The sequence below is a fragment of the Heterocephalus glaber genome, unplaced genomic scaffold (genome assembly GCF_053883595.1).
Source record: "Heterocephalus glaber isolate CG9 unplaced genomic scaffold, H.glaber_assembly_v1.0 deba00001504, whole genome shotgun sequence".
In the NCBI taxonomy this organism is placed as follows: domain Eukaryota; kingdom Metazoa; phylum Chordata; class Mammalia; order Rodentia; family Bathyergidae; genus Heterocephalus; species Heterocephalus glaber.
The window spans coordinates 41,083,783-41,096,935 of NW_028258324.1; the positions used below are offsets into that span (position 1 = coordinate 41,083,783).

The window sequence follows — 13,153 nt, forward strand, 5'->3', positions numbered from 1 at the left end:
AGTTACTTAACAGTTATTAATTTAGAAAAAATATTGTATGAATGCATTGTAGGTATCTAAGTAATTTTCAAGTGTATGGAGTAGTGTGATTCTTCCTAAGGAAACAGATTTTTAAAAAATGTTTTATCTATCTTTTTACACATACATTTGTTCCCTATCTGTGTGAAATTATAACAATTATGATATATGTAAAAAGCACAGATACTTAAATCTATACATTCAAAATGTTTACTTTTCAATTCTTTGCATCACCAAAGCACTTGGATGATAATTTTACTGTACTTTTTCTGTTTTAAAGTTGCATTATTTTAGAATTTTCTTTTGGAGAGACTATTGCACACATATTCATAGTGATATAGAGTTTATGATATAGGGCCTCCAAATAATCCAGATACTGTAAGGGAAATATTATAATTCTCAGCCTGCTAGATATCCAAAATGCTGAATTTATATTCTCTGAAATTGAAAAATGAATTCTAGGAACAACAGAGGTTAAGAGTAGAAAGAATTTATTGAAAGAAAGATAACTTCTGTTTAAGAGAGAAAGAAGAGGGACCAGAAAGTCAGTTGCCTGCCCATCCCACTTCTCAAAGGTGTTTTATAGAGCAAAGCCACAAGGTAAGGCAAGTTTAAGGTGAGACAAAAATAGAGTCAACCAATAAGATTACCAAGTACCTTAGGTAATATTGGTCCACTGGGAAATCATGAGGTGGGACAAAACTATGATCAACCAATAAGACTATAACAAGTATAGTCACTTAGGTAATATTGATTAAATGGGATCAAAGGAGGAAGCTAGTCACATAGCAAGCATGCATGAAATGAACAAAGATTTCCTGGAAGGAATGGGATAGGGAGGTTTTGGTTCCTACCCAAGATGATTGATACCTATTTAGAATATCAATCACTGCTGTTCATCCTTAGGGGAAGTATGTGGATGCTGGAGACTCCAATATTGATTATGCCCAAAGTAGTCTGTAAGTAGTGCAGGCTGTAAAGAGTTAAATCAACAATCGGCTTGTTTGAGAAATGAGTCTGGCGGAAGCCTGTGTGCCAAGGTCAGAGTAACTTGCACCCAAATTCCTTTCCCACAATTGAAACCTTCTTAACTAGAAGAACAATGTTCTAATTACAACCATATATTTTGTCTATTATGTTTCTAATTTGAGACTGCATTGTTTTGCCCTTTAAGAGGCTTGCTTACATTAATTTCCATAGAAAGCACATGACTGTGCATCCTCAGCCATACTTCTGCCCTTGCATTTAGCTCACCTTTACTGAAATTGATTATCAAAAAATCAGTGGCTTGGATTGGCTAGGGCCTTTGTCAGTTGCATTGGCATTGGTTGTCCTGGCACTCCACTTTCTATCTCTCTTAGTTTTGTCTTCCTTTTTTCTCTCAGGTCTACATCATGCACTGAGCAGGAGACTGGAGCCTACAGCAGAGATTTCTGGTAACATTTCAGGGGGCCTAAGTATGTGGGTGTAGTTGTTCTCTTTTTGAAGCCTAGCCTTCAGTAAGTGAGCCTCAGGTGACAGTTGTCTTCTGTGCTGACGGCCCAGCCTTGCCTAACTGCCTTATAATATTTTCTAATTAGTTTAGCTGTCTACAGTAATAGTACACAAAGAACTTCAGTTTCACACACTGTCAAGATAACTCAGGATCATGTAGCTATTTTAATGTCACATTATTAATAACCCTAATTCTATTCCATCTCCATGCTTAATTTACCTTTGTCAGATAACATGTATTCACAGGTCCAAGTATGAAGGTCTGGTTTCTTCCCAAGAGTAGTATATTAAACTATATCTGAAAGAAATTTCTCTCTTGTGCTAGCTAAGGTTCTTCAACCTTAATTTGCCATGATTCCCAAAAGTGACATCATGATCACATTCTGTATATTAATATTTTCCTATTATTTTGTCTCTGATGTCCAGAGGCAAGCACAGTGAGCAATAATAACTCAGTTACCAGGTTGAAATAATGACTAAATGAAACACAGAAGCTGCATAAAATTGACACCATCTTAAACTTTTGTAGATAAATAAATATATATAATACATGTAGGATATATACATATATAGGATATATACATATAGGACATATGTTTATGTATTGCATATATGTAGGATATGTATTTTAAAGAACACTAAAAATACAGTTTCTGAACTATAATTGTCATACTGAAACAAAGAATTTTGGTAGATATTTTTTCAGACATTTAATGTTTTAAGTAAATATTAAATGCAAATAAAGTTGTTTCTAGGAAAGTAAACTTAAGATTTCCTATAAAATTTCTAGTTTGACAAATTACAAAACTTTATCCCCTAATGGACTCAGATGGTATTTGTTTTAATAAACTGAGTGAAGAGATTAAGGACACAAGGTCCTGGGAATCTAAGTTGATTTCCAGTGTCATATACATTTACTGTAGAGAAAGAACTAGGATCCTCATTGCTTCATCAACTTTCTACTTTTCTCATTCTTACCACTTGGAACTAAAAATCAGAAGTATTTAACTAAATTGAAATGAAAAATGCCTTACAACATAAATTTAGCTCACTGTTCTGTGATTAATGATATTATTTTATTGTTTAAATTCAGGTCATCTGTTCTTAAGAAGTACTTAAGGGACAGCTATGGTCGGCAGGTGTTTGCTGTGGAGGTGGGGTAGAAGCATGAGGAGAGCTCCTGGCTTGGTGATTCAGGGACAGGGGCCTGGAGGGGCACCAGGGCATCCAGCTGGTCCTGTAGCCAGGCTAGGGTGGGGAGCTCAGGGACTGAGGGACTTAGGCCCAGCTGCACCTGCCAGAGTTGGAGGGGCAAAGGAAGGGTTCTTTTCATTTCAGAGAGCTGGAGAAAGCAATGTGAGGTTTGAAGGGAAGGGGATCTTTGGCAATGGCTGGAAGTGCTGAGTGGCTGGCAACAGACTTGGTGCAAGGAACCAAAAGTATCAGGGAGGAATAAAGGATGCCTGTGTAAGTTTCTGAAAGGATTAGATGAGCAGAAAGAAAGGCAATGTAAATGAAAGAGTGAGGTGTGGCTAGATCAAAACCTCAAGAGTAGAGGGTCTGTGCAAGGGCATAGAGAATGAGGTAAAAGCATGGAAGTGGCTTGGCTGAGTGCCAGACCTGGCTAGAGAGCACAGGAGTGGAACCCTAACCTGAAGGTGTTTGGTAATTGGGAAACTTGGTGGCGAACAAGACTTAGGATCTTGCCCTGGTGAGGGAACAAAGTGACCAGCGACTGGTGATGTGGGTGTTGTTACAGCAGCCTTAGGTTGTCTATGGAATTAAAATCATGAGTGGCTTTGGGGAATGTGATTGCAGGAATGAAACACCGACCAGTATCAGAATATAGACCCATTAAAAGCTTTCTTGTGGATGCTTGCATATCTTTAGAAGAGCATATTTATTCTAAAGGGCTGTTTAGGAAATCAGGGTCTGAATTTCATCTAAAGGCATTAAAGAATAAACTGGAAGGTGACTTGTCTTTCTCACTTCCTTGTGATATTGCAGGACTTCCTAAGTAGTTCTTCAGGGAATTGCCAGCACCCATTCTCTCATCCGATTTCCATGAAGGATTTTTTCAAAGCTCAACTGTTAGGATCAGAAGAGAAGAATACAGCTACATTGTTACTTTCTAGTCTTATGGCTGATCATACAGTTGATATATTAAGATACTCCTTTAACTTTCTCAGAAATGTGAGAATAAGACAGATAGGAGCAAATTTGCCAAAATCTTTGGACACATAAAGGACATGAAAAGATGTTTGCTAACACAGAAATAAAGCTATCATTATGAATCCAGTAGTATAGACTCATAGATTGTACCTCAGATGTTGAGTTTGTACCACATTTTATACTGGAAAGATTTCAGCTATGTTAGGTATTGATGGTCTCTCTGCTAGTCTATCATCTGAAGGCTTTGAAAGAAGTGAGTATGAAGCCCCTCAATGGAACTGCCTAGCTATCTCTATCCCCAGTGATTCTTATACCAAATACTAAGCATAAACTCCCAGTAGATTCTTCTCATGGTCTCTCAAGTAAGAAAAAGAAGTCCATCAAGAATGTTTTTCTCTCAGCTGTTGCCAAGTAACCTCTTCAGAAGCCAGACTACACCAGAATCAGTCCACTGTGATATAATCCCACAAGGTTTATCTCAGAGTTATTCTCTCCTGTAGCCATCAGTGGAAACCATCTGATCAGTGAGGGTGTGCTAAGAGAAAATAAAAGTATTGAAGGCAAAAAAGCTGGCAAGGTAGAATCAGAAAAAGTAAGATGCTACTCTCCTAATATCAGTCATAAAGAAAAGGTTCAAAGATTTCTTAGTATGAAATTTAGTCTGTTTTCTTACTTTGAAATGTAGTCTGAGATGCAAATGGATGTTCTGGTGTGAATAGGTATGAAAATGTTGATGGAAAATTTGTAAATCAAAAAAGTTTAAAGATAGGATTGAATCTGAAAAAAAGAGTCATGCTTTTTAGCCCAGATGTTAATGAAAGATTACTCCCAAAAATTCAGTAAAGATCAATTAAGTCTGAGGAAAACCTACTAACTGCAGAGTAATGAGGTGCAACAAGTTACTGGATGTCTTGGACAGAACTTAGCAATTCAAGTTTTAAAAAAGTCATAAGCATTCATAGATAACTAATGTGGGGAAAGAGAAAATAAAAACATATTATGTTGAATGTAGCTCAGGAGGACATTTGCAGCTAATGATTTGACTGTGAGAGAGTCAAAGGAAAATTGTGAAAAATATGCTGTTAAAATTGATTTTTTTTCAGAAAAAGACTTCTCACCATATTAAACTCAAAAAACGTGGAAAAGCTGAAACATGAAAAAGACATTCATTCAAATTTACAAAGATAATTTAGACCAGTAAGAATTACCTATTTATGAACAAATTAAGTAACAATAGTCCCAAGGACACAATACTTAGTCAAAGGAAGATGATAATACATTTGAAGAAAACTTAGTGAAATACGTACCTCCTAGGGAGAAGGCTAAATTTGCTTCTTCTTAGCAGAGTACTTGTAATACAGCAAACCTGTCAGAACCTAGGCCTATGAGAATTGCTAAACACTTCTACACTGGTAGAAACATGTGATAAAATGGTTTCTGAAATTGCACACATGACAGAGCACAGAAAGGCTTCAGATCACACACAATGGTTTAACAAACTTACATTAAATTGAATCAAATAGAGCAAAAGCAAAATCATCCCTTATGTTTCAGTGTATTTCTGCTGTCAGTCTGTTAGAAGAATTAATTCTTCATTGGAATATAGCAGACAATCTATAAGGAGGAAGTTGACATATCTTGGTGATGCTGCATCTCCTTTGGTTAAATCATTGAGCTGTAACAGTGCTCTTCTCTCTTATAAAGAGAGCACATCAAAAGAGTCCTCCATTTGATTTACCAAATCAGCTCCTAAGGAACAGAAGTCTGTATTGTGTGAAAAGTCAAACGATACAATTTCAAAATCAAACCTTGAGTAAATTTCTAAATCTTTCTTAAGGAGGAATAGGCACCTTTGGATGACCGGATCTGACCAATCATGATTTATTTAGAACAGCTTTACATAGCAATATTAGTCTTTCTCCTGGAATGAAAAACTGGCTGCTCAGGAAATGATTAGAAAGAAAAAGGGCTTGGTACAAAGATTCTCCAAAAAATCCTATGAGAAAGCTTCAAGTGCTGTCAATAAGTAAACCTATAAATTTGTAATTGTCAAACATACTTGTTGAGAGTGTAAGTAAAATTAGAGATTAGTGATACAATTTTCAGGGCAATATACATGTTAGTTTGTAGCTCAGAATGATTGCTAAGCAGTGGATTCTCTTTGAAACATATTAATCTCACTGTATCAGCTTCTTGGATTTTCATACTTGTACATATCATTACAGTGTTTTTTTTAATGATGATCTTGTTTACAGTTAAACTGTTTTGTGATCTTTTCAAGCAAAGGATATACTTTACTGTTATAACAAACTTTTTAGCTGGATTTATAGAAAAGTAACATCTGAAACTTAGATTTTTTTGATTGGAAGAATGATAGTAAGAGCCAGTTTTTTCTTTCTTGTCATTCCTCCAAGTCAGATAAGGTTTTTCTTACAGATCTTTACTACGTAAAGGGAAGAGGTAAACCCCAGAGATCTTATGTCTTGAATTATGTTAATGTTCATTGTTTTTTTGCCAAAATCTCTACAAACTAAGTTGTTTCAATAATATCCTAATATTTTCTTCTTATTTGAGGCAGAATAATTTGTTTTTTCTCTCCTGTACATGCACAGTCTGTTCACTTGAACAAAGAACAATGACTGAAGGAAAATGATCACTGACATCTGCTCTTACTTGGAGATGTAGAAGCAATTGATTACTTTTAAGCCACACTGTATTATTATATTTAATTTGCATAAATGCATGAGTTTTTGTTCTGCTTAATATAAAAATGAAACAACTTAAGGAAGAATAGTTAAACTTGAAACTATCAATGTGATTATTTTTGTTTGCAGAAGCTGGATTTTAGAATTTGAATAGTTGATGCACTTCTATACATTTTACTTGAGAAAAAATTCCTTATGGTTGTGTGTTTTTTTTTTTTTCCATTTTATTAAATTCTTTTATTGGTACATTGTAGGTATACAACACAATTACATTTCTCATTGGGAATTGTACCTTTACATAACCCATCTTGGTTCTTATTTTTTTCCCCATTCCTAGCCCTCCCTTCATGCTCTAAATGTATTGTAGAATTCAGCAGTGAAGCCATCAGGGCCCAGGCTTTTCTTAGTTGATAAGTTTTTAATTACATTTTCAATTTCATTGGTTGATATTGGGTTGTTCAGAATTTTAAGGTCTTCTTCGTTCAACTTTGGTAATTCATATGTATCTAGGAATCTGTCCATTTCTTCTGTGTTGTCCATCTTATTGGCGTATAGGTTCTGGAAGTAGGTATTGATGATCCTCTGGATTTCTGCTGGGTCTGTTGTAGTTTCACCCTTTTCATTCCTAATTGCATGGATTTGGGCCTTTTCTTTCCTTTTCCTGACAAGGTTGGCTAAGGGTTTGTCAATTTTGTTGATTCTTTCGAAGATCCAACTCTTGGTTTCATTGATTTTTTTGTGTTATTCTCTTAGTCTCCATTGCATTGATTTCTCCTCTGATTTTTATAATTTCCTCCCTTGTATGAGCTCTGGGGTTGTCCTGCTCTTCTTTTTCTAGAAGCTTGAGGTGCAGCATCAGGTTGTTTAATTGGGCTCATTGTGTTTTCCTAATATGCATATTCACTGCTATGAATTTCCCTCATAAGACTGCTTTCATTGTGTCCCATAGATTCCAATATGTTGTATTGTCATTGTCATTTAATTGAAAGAACTGTCTGATTTCTACTTTAATTTCCTCTGTGACCCATTGGTTATTCAGAAGTGTGTTGTTCAATTTCCATGTGTTTATGAATTTTTTCCAGTTTCTTTTGCTATGGATCTCCAATTCCATCACACTATGGTCTGATAATATACAGGGGATAACTTCAATTCCTTTGCACTTACTTAAACATGTTCTATATGTGAGTATGTGGTGTATTTTGGAGAATGACCCATGTGCAGCTGCGAAGAATGTGTATTCTGATTTTGTGAGGTGGAAGACTCTGTAAACATCTGTTAAGTTCATTTGTTCAAGAGTTTGATTAAGTTCTAGTATTTCATTACTTATTTTTCGTCTAGTTGATCTATCTATTTGTGACAATGGGGTGTCAAGGTCCCCCACTACAACTGTATTAGTGCATATATGACTTTTCATGTCTGTTAGTACTTGTTTATATAGTTGGGTGCACTAGTGTTTGGTGCATAGATATTTATGATTGTCATCTCTTCCTCTTGGATTGTTCCCTTTACAAGGATGTAGGGTCCTTCTTCTTCTCTCTTAATCAGTGTTGGTTTGAAATTTACTTGATCTGCAAAAAAGATAGCTACTCCTGCTTTTTTTCAGGTTCCCATTGCATGGAGTATTGTTTTCCACCCTTTAACTTTCAGTCTATGAGTTTCCTTTTGAATGAAGTGTGTTTCTTGTATGCAGCATATTGTTGGGTTTTGCTTCTTGACCCATTCTGCCAGTCTATTTCTTTTGACTGGTGAATTGAGATCATTAATGTTGATGGTTGTAACTGAAACACATTGACTAGTCATTGCCATGACTTTTTCTTTTTGTTGGGTTCTCCCCCTTTACATTTAATTTCTTGTCATGCCAGATGGGTTCATTCTGCTTTGCTTTCTGGGGTTGTGATCCTCAATGTCTATTCCTAAGATATTGTGTAAAATTCTTTGGAGTGCTGGTTTGGTATTCATGAAGTTCCTAAGGTTCTCTTTGTCATGAAAGTATCTTATTTCTCCATCAATTTTGAAAGATAGTTTTGCAAGGTACATCAGTCTGAGTTGGAGGATGTTTACTTTTAGGGCTTGGAACATGTCACTCCAAGCTCTTCTTGCCTTGATGGTTTGTGTTGAGAAGTCTGCTGTGATTCTGATGGGCTTTCCTTTGCATGTGATTTGTTTCTTTTCTCTAACTGCTTGTAGAGCTTTGTTCTTCTGTTGAGTTTCTGGAATCTTAATAACTATATGCCTATGTGTAGATTTTTTTTGATCAAGGCTATTTGGAGTCCTATGTGCCTCATTCATCTGTATGTCAAGTTCTTTTCCCCTGCCTGGGAAGTTTTCTACCATTATTTCTGTGAAGAGATTTTTTTATGTCATCTGCACTCTCTCCTCTTTCTTCATTGACTCCAATCAGTCTTATGTTATTCTCCTTTGCATCATCTAGCAGCTGCTGGATTGATTTCTCATGTTCCCTTATAATTTTGAAGCAATTTTTCTTTTCCTGGTCATTAATTGCAATCTTATTTTCTGTATCTGAAATTCTGTCCTCACATTGGCTCATTCTGCTGTGTAGCCTTTCAGTGGAGTTTTTCATCTCCTGGAAATCTATTTGCATCTGTTTTATGGATTCCATTTATTTCCTATGTTGGGATTCCATCATGTTCCTGAGCTCCTCTCTAGATTTATTAATCATGTCTTGCCCTAGAGGCAACATTTCTCCTGTTATCTGAGAAATTATTTCTGATTTCATTTTTTCCAGATCCCCTTTGGTTGCCAGTTCAGTGGCTCCAGGTGGTTGAGTATCAGAGTGTTCCATCTCATTTCCCTTTGGGGTTGCTGTAGGTGATCTGGAAGTCTGGTTTTGAGACTTATTTATGTGTTTTCTCTTTTTGACTTGGCGGGGGGGCTGTTGGCACCTGCAGGGATTATGTCTTCTGAGCTGGGAGAGGTGAGACAGGGGCCGGGAGCAGTGGTAGGGGTGGTGGCCCAAAGGCCCTTTCTTCTGGGCTGGGAGTAGCGGGAGGGATGGTGGCCGGGAATCCCCTTCCTCTGGACCAGGAGCAGTGGGAAGGCTGCTCAGAAGCCCCTACCTCTGGGCAGGGAGCAGTGGTAGGGATGGTGGCCCAGAGGTCCCTTCCTCTGGGCCAGGAGCAGCAGGACAGAAGGTGGCCCAAAAGCCCTTTCCTCTGGGCTGGGAGCAGCGGGAGAGATGGTGGCAGGGAAGCCCTTTCCTCTGGACCAGGAGCAGTGAGTTGGCGGCTTAGAAGCCCCTACCTCTGGGTTGGTAGCAGTGGGACTCAGTACCATGGTCTGGTGGTCCAGTGTCCTCTCGGTCTTTGTAGTGTGGAACCAGGTGGCTGCCTGTCTGCCGCGGGCTGATTTGGCTTGTTCTGCAGGACTCAGGACCTCGGTAGGGTGTCCGCAGACCTGCCTGACTGTAGCAGGCTGATTCGGCCTGTTCCTCTGGACTCTAGACCTCAGTAGGGCTTGTGCAGACCTTGCCTGTGTTATTTATCAAAGATATTGAAGATAACTCTTGCAAAAAAATAATTTAAGAAATTATTTTATTGAAGTCCCTTAATATATTTGTATTTATTTTTAATTCAAAGACATTAAATTTGCAATATGCAAAGACATGTCAAATATGCTGTAAGCCAAATAGCTTATGTAAAACCATTAAAATTCTCTAGATTAAATTAATAAATATTTTTAACATTGGTAGTATCTTGTACCTATCTTTTCTAATAAATTTAATGGCATTAGTATCAAAAGTAAATGAAAATACATCTCAATTTATTTGTAAGAAATATTTCTTTTTTTTAGTGGAAACTTCTGCTTGACAAAAAATTTACCATAATGTTAAATTTACATTATTAAACCAGAAAATGAATTATCTTGAGACACTCATGCTTATTTAATATTTTATTATTATTGTGTAGTCTTTATTCACAAGATATTTACTGAAATTATAATTAGTTAAGAATTTATCAGAGTGAAATCTCATGATATCCAAATATTAAATGCATATATGTCTTTGTGTTATGTTTTAAAAATAATATTGTGTCTAGTTGTAGCACAATAAAAATAGTAATTTTTCATTCCCCATGCATTCTGAACTTTCTGTGAAGCAAAATCATAGTACCCATTTTCTTCCTTCTATATAAAACATTATTTTGAGAGTATATCACAGTTGGTTACATGCATATGAAATATAATTCATTAGTATTATACACATAAAATAATACCTTGTAAAGTAGTGTTTTCTCCTTTATTTAAAATGTTAAATAAAATTTGAAGTAGACTTAATAATGATCATTTAAGGATAAAATATAAAGATATAGCAATATAATTTTAGACTTTTTAAAATTATGAAATGTTGCTTAAATTATATCCTCCATAAAAGAAGTTATAGATCCTTAAAGGATTGTATTTGCAATTTCTGGACACAAAAAGTATAATCAACATTTATGTTAAAAAGTGTATTATTCAGAACCCATACCATAAATTGAGCACAAAATTGAAACAATAATCATGTATGTTGTTTAGCTGTGACTAACACTTTCCAGTCTTTATAAATGATTTATCTGCTTTTGTTTCTTCTTTATTATACTATCTTATAAGCAATTTACAAACTTCTTAAGAAACTGTGCATCATAGTGTGAAATTGCTTTAGATATTGGTCCTACAATCCTATCAAGAGTGATGAATTCCACTGTGCAATGGCTGAATTCAGACATCTCTTTCATGCAGTTTCATTAGTATCAGTTGCATGTCATTGCCACTATAATATTTTAACCAATTTTAGAAGAGGAATTTTGACAACTTAGGAAATATGACTTTTTTCTGTATTAAAAAAACTTTTAATTTTAAATAAGATACAGTTGAATGGTTTTGTATTTGAGGAATATTACTTTAGACTTCCTTACCTACAAAGTGCAGTAAACTGAATCTTGGCATAAAGTAACTTCTGTTCAAGAAAAAGATATAATAATCTTAAATAAGTCTGTGATACTTATATTAAATTTTTGAGAAAAAATAACCTATTAGAGAATTGATATGCTGTTGAAACGATTTAAGGAGGCATACCTTAAGTTGAAAAATTTAATCAGGGTGATTTTTTGTTGAACATTTGCATTGTTTATCCATCAGTTTTTCTCTAGGATAAAATCTATTCATAACTCAACAGCTAGGAATTAAAATGTAAATTCCCTAGTATGTCCAAGAGCTCACTAATTATTATTTAGTTTATAAATATTTTAATTCAAATTTAAATACAAGTACATGTTATTTTTGTTGGTTTATTAACCTTAATCATTTTTTTCTGTTTTATCTAAAATATTATTTTTACATAATACAATTTTATAATGGAGCATGATTACCAGAAAAGTACTATAGCCTTTTGAATATAATTACCTTGTTCTATACTTTTTCAGTCATTGACTAATTTTAGGTACTATTAATATTAGACAAGTGGGTTCATTTCTCTGAAACTTGCCTTCTCTGTTATAAATATCTGTTGAATTTCTTAAAAACACAATGTCTGAGACAAAGTAGGTACATGATAAATATGTCATAGGATTTATTATTATTATCTCTGGAGTAATATTCTCTGGATACTATATATTTACATATAAGCTGTGGATAGCACAATGTAATATTATGTTACATTTATTAACATAATAATGAAATTGCATGCAGTCTAAATTTATTAATGATGGTGTGTTTAGGCAAAGTCTTGAATTCATTGTACTCATCTCATTTGGATTGTATTTATTTATTTATTTATTCTGGTACTAGGGATTGTCCACAGCTCTATTTAATTTTTATTTTGAGACAGAATCTCATTAAGATGCCCAGCTTGAACTTTCTCTTGTCTCAGACTCCCAAGAAGCTGACATGTGCCACAGTACCCAGCCAGACTGTATTTTTGATATTTGGCTGTTTATAGTTTTTAAGCCCTATCCATCCCAATTTCAGACTTTGCCCATATATCACAAGTAACCTTCCATATTTCCACTTTGGTGCTGGTAGGAATTTCAAACCACAAAATTTAAACATATGATTCACTCCTCATGCATCCTTATCTCTTAATCACCATAAAACTCAAGGTCAAGTCCCTCTCCACTCACTGTTTTTCAACCTGCCTCGGTACATTCTATGCTTTTCCTGAATACCTCACTATCTATGCAATAGCCTCTAGGAAGCCCTACATCATCATCACTCCTGACATTGCCACCCTAAATTTTAGCTACTCTTACCAGATAGAGGTAAGAGTATCTGTTCCAGGTTTGATGGTTTGCAACAATTTAGGCAATGTGAAGTCTTTCAACATGTTTTGCACAAATTGTGGACTTAGTGGTACTTCATGATAAATAGTTTTTACGTTTGCCTTTTTCTATTGTCAGTGCTGTAGATTGAACAAAAGGCCTGCTGCATGCTAGGCAACCATGGTAAGCACTGAGCTATATATATCTCAAGATCTGTACAGTGAATAAATTTTAGATAATCTTCATTATTTACTTTTACTGATTTCTTTGTATATTCAAGGCTCGATTTTGAGTGCTTTATGTGAATAATTTATTCATCATAACAAATATATTAGGTAAATGGTACTATTATTCTTCATTTCACAATTTGGGAAAATAAGAGCCAGAAAACTCACACACACAAAAAACTGGCAGAGCTGAAACTTGAGTTGCAGATCCCTTGTTCTTATTCCAAAATCCACATTGTTACCTATTCTTTGAAATAACAGTGAGGTAGGAATTCAAAGTGTT

The 13,153-nt window shown here is 35.2% G+C and overlaps 2 pseudogenes; both read left to right on the forward strand.

Annotated features, from left to right (window-relative positions):
• Positions 1–3,332: 3,332 nt before the first annotated feature.
• On the forward strand, positions 3,333–3,970 carry LOC101720213 (inactive Rho GTPase-activating protein 11B-like; annotated as a pseudogene).
• Positions 3,971–5,114: 1,144 nt separating this feature from the next.
• On the forward strand, positions 5,115–5,730 carry LOC147825319 (rho GTPase-activating protein 11A pseudogene; annotated as a pseudogene).
• The last annotated feature ends 7,423 nt before the right edge of the window (positions 5,731–13,153 follow it).